Genomic DNA, 4,405 nt, shown 5'->3' with positions numbered 1-4,405 from the left:
GTGCTGGAGTCAGAGCAGATCCTCACCAGCTGCAACCTGTTCCATAATCAAGACCTCTACATATACTCAGTCCTGCCTCTTCCACGCTGCCGAGTCGTAATCTCTGCTTAGTCAGTTCATGTTTCTAGCCATTTGTTCCTGTTGTCCCGTTGTGCCTGTTTCCCCTTACCTGATGCTGTTTTCCTCTCCGCTACAGTTCTGCCCGCTCTGACTCTGGTCCCTGTCTCCAGTCCAACTTCTCGTCAGTCCTGCTACTGTGTCCTGGATTCCCCACTCTACGCTCCCTTGGATTCCCCTCCGGACCTGCTTACCCTGTCCCAACATCTCTCGCTCTAGCCTCAGCCTCCACATCTGGTTTCCGGCATGCCGCCCGAGCTTCCCCTGGCCTGCACTCAATCTTCCCCCTGTGTTTCAATAAATACCTTGGTTACCGCACTGAGCTAAAGGGTAGAGCTGCCTCTTTCAAGGAGGGGGACTCTAACCCGGAAGCTTATAAGAAATCCCGCTATGCCCTCCGACGAACCATCAAACAGGCAAAGTGTCAAAACAGGACTAAGATTGAATCGTACTACACCGGCTCTGAAACTTGTTGGATGTGGCAGGGCTTGCAAACTATTACAGACTACAAAGGGAAGCACAGCCAAGAGCTGCCCATTGACACAAGCCTACCAGATGCACTAAATTACTTCTATGCTCATTTCGGAGGAAAGTAACACTGAAGCATGCATGAGAGCTTCAGCTGTTCCGGACGACTGTATGATCACGCTCTTCGTAGCCGATGTGAGTAAGACCATTAAACATGTCAACATTCACTAGGCCACAGAGCCAGACGGATTACGAGGACGTGTAATCCGAGCATGCGCTGACCAACTGGCAAGTGTCTTCCCTTACATTTTCAACCTGTCCCTGACTGAGTCTGTAATACCAACATGTTTCAAGCAGACCACCACAGTCCCTGTGCCCAAGAACACTAAGATAATCTGCCTAAATGACTACCGACACGTAGCACTCACGTCTGTAGCCATGAAGTGCTTTGAAAGGCTGGTCATGGCTCACATCAACACCAGTATCCCAGAAACCCTAGACTCAGTCCAATTTGCATCTAGCCCCAACAGATCCACAGATGACGCAATCTCTATTGCACTCAACACTACCCTTTCCCACCTGGACAAAAGTAACACCTATGTGAGAATGCTATTCATTGCCTACAGCTCAGCATTCAAAAACATAGTGCCCTCAACGCTCATCACTAAGCTAAGGACCCTGGGACTAAACACCTCCCCTCTGTAACTGGATCCTGGAAGGGATCCTGTAAGGGTAGGTAACAACATGTCCGCCACGCTGATCCTCAACACGGGGGGCCCCTCAGTTTTGTTACTGCTACTGTTTAATTATTTGTTACTCTTATTTTAAATTTTTTACTTTACACTTTTTTTCAACTAAAACTAAACCTAAAGCATTGTTGGTTAAGGGCTTGTAAGCATTTCACTGTAAGGTCTACACCTGTTATATTCAACGCATGTGACAAATAACTTTTGATTTGATTTGACATGATCCTCATATTGGGAAAAAAAAGTGGAAGACGCTCCCTCCACACTAGCTTCTCTCTCTGCAAAAATTATTTCTAAGGTCCTCTGAGCAGAGATAATTTTTGCCATACTGATTGATTCTGGTAACGAGCCACACATGCAAAGCTATTTATTTGAACATTTATTTGAACACCACACATGGGTTAATCAGGTATTTGGTGAAGTGAAAATATTAAGTACAGATGTCTCAAATTTTGAGGGAGTGTGCAATTTGCATGTTGACTGCAGGAATGTACACCAGAGCTGTTGCCAGAGAATGTAATGTTCATTTCACTACCATAAGCCCAGGACCTCCACATCCGACTTCTTCACCTGCGGGATCGTCTGAGACCAGCCACCCGGACAGCTGATGAAACTGTGGTTTGCACAACCTGAGAATTTTTGCACAAACTGTCAGAAACCGTCTCAGGGAAGCTCATCTGCGTGCTCGTCGTCCTCACCAGGGTCTTGACCTGACTGATCTTCGGCGTTGTAACTTACTTCAGTGGGCAAATGCTCACCTTTGATGGCCACTGGCACACTGGAAAAGTGTGGTCTTCACGAATGAATCTGGGTTTCATCTGTACCGGGCAGATGACAGACAGCGTGTATGGCGTTGTGAGGGCGAGTGGTTTGCTGATGTCGACTTTGTGAACAGAGTGCCCTATGGTGGCGGTGGGGTTATGGTATGGGCAGGCATAAGCTACAGACAACGAAAACAATTGCATTTTATCGATGGAATTAATGCACAGAGATGCCGTGACGAGATCCTGAAATGGTGGTCACACCAGATACTGACTGGTTTTCTGATCCACACCCCTTTGTATTCCCAGTCATTTGAAATCCATAGATTAAGGCCTAATACATTTATTTCAATTTCCTTATATGAACTGTAACTCAGTAAAATCTTTGAAATTGTTGCATGTTGCATTTATATTCGTGTTCAGTGTATAAAGGGTAACTTTCTTATGTTCTATTATTTATGATTTTTTTCTGAGTAGGATGGTCCCCCCCTTCCTCCTCTGAGGAGCCTCCACTGGTAAAATTGGTTCTGAGGTGGAGAGTGAGCTTCATGGCAAAATGTGTAGAACAGCATGAGATTAGCTATAGAATATAAAACGTTGGCTCACTTTTACAGCACACTTACAGGAATGCCTGCATACGCACACACGTACACGCACACACACACACACCCACACATTCCCGCCTCTAGCACACACCCTGAACTGGAAAGTCATACAGTGGGGAGAACAAGTATTTGATACACTGCCGATTTTGCAGGTTTTCCTACTTACAAAGCATGTAGAGGTCTGTAATTTTTATCATAGGTACACTTCAACTGTGAGAGACGGAATCTAAAACAAAAATCCATAAAATCACATTGTATGATTTTAAAATAATTAATTTGCATTTTATTGCATGACATAAGTATTTGATCACCTACCAACCAGTAAGAATTCCGGCTCTCACAGACCTGTTAGTTTTTCTTTAAGAAGCCCTCCTGTTCTCCACTCATTACCTGTATTAACTGCACCTGTTTGAACTCGTTACCTGTATAAAAGACACCTGTCCACACACTCAATCAAACAGATTCCAACCTCTCCACAAAGGCCAAGACCAGAGAGCTGTGTAAGGACATCAGGGATAAAATTGTAGACCTGCACAAGGCTGGGATGGGCTACAGGACAATAGGCAAGCAGCTTGGTGAGAAGGAAACAACTGTTGGCGCAATTATTAGAAAATGGAAGAAGTTCAAGATGACGGTCAATCACCCTCGGTCTGGGGCTCCATGCAAGATTTCACCTCGTGGGGCATCAATGATCATGAGGAAGGTGAGGGATCAGCCCAGAACTACACGGCAGGACCTGGTCAATGACCTGAAGAGAGCTGGGACCACAGTCTCAAAGAAAACCATTAGTAACACACTACGCCGTCATGGATTAAAATCCTGCAGCGCACGCAAGGTCCCCCTGCTTAAGCCAGTGCATGTCCAGGCCTGTCTGAAGTTTGCCAATGACCATCTGGATGATCCAGAGGAGGAATGGGAGAAGGTCATGTGGTCTGATGAGACAAAAATAGAGCTTTTTGGTCTAACTCCACTCGCCGTGTTTGGAGGAAGAAGAAGTATGAGTACAACCCCAAGAACACCATCCCAACCGTGAAGCATGGAGGTGGAAACATCATTCTTTGGGGATGCTTTTCTGCAAAGGGGACAGGACGACTGCACCGTATTGAGGGGAGGATGGATGGGGCCATGTATCGCGAGATCTTGGCCAACAACCTCCTTCCCTCAGTAAGAGCATTGAAGATGGGTCGTGGCTGGGTCTTCCAGCATGACAACGACACGAAACACACAGCCATGGCAACTAATGAGTGGCTCCGTAAGAAGCATCTCAAGGTCCTGGAGTGGCCTAGCCAGTCTCCAGACCTGAACCCAATAGAAAATCTTTGGAGGGAGCTGAAAGTCCGTATTGCCCAGCGACAGCCCCGAAACCTGAAGGATCTGGAGAAGATCTGTAGGGAGGAGTGGGCCAAAATCCCTGCTGCAGTGTGTGCAAACCTAGTCAAGAACTACAGGAAACGTATGATCTCTGTAATTGCAAACAAAGGTTTCTGTACCAAATATTAAGTTCTGCTTTTCTGATGTATCAAATACTTATGTCATGCAATAAAATGCAAATTAATTACTTAAAAATCATACAATGTGATTTTCTGGATTTTTGTTTTAGATTCCGTCTCTCATAGTTGAAGTGTACCTATGATAAAAATTACAGACCTCTACATGCTTTGTAAGTAGGAAAACCTGCAAAATCGGCAGTGTATCAAATACTTGTTCT

Source organism: Salvelinus alpinus, chromosome 33 (assembly GCF_045679555.1).
Source record: "Salvelinus alpinus chromosome 33, SLU_Salpinus.1, whole genome shotgun sequence".
Lineage (NCBI taxonomy): Eukaryota > Metazoa > Chordata > Actinopteri > Salmoniformes > Salmonidae > Salvelinus > Salvelinus alpinus.
Note: the sequence above shows the minus strand (reverse complement) of the source record.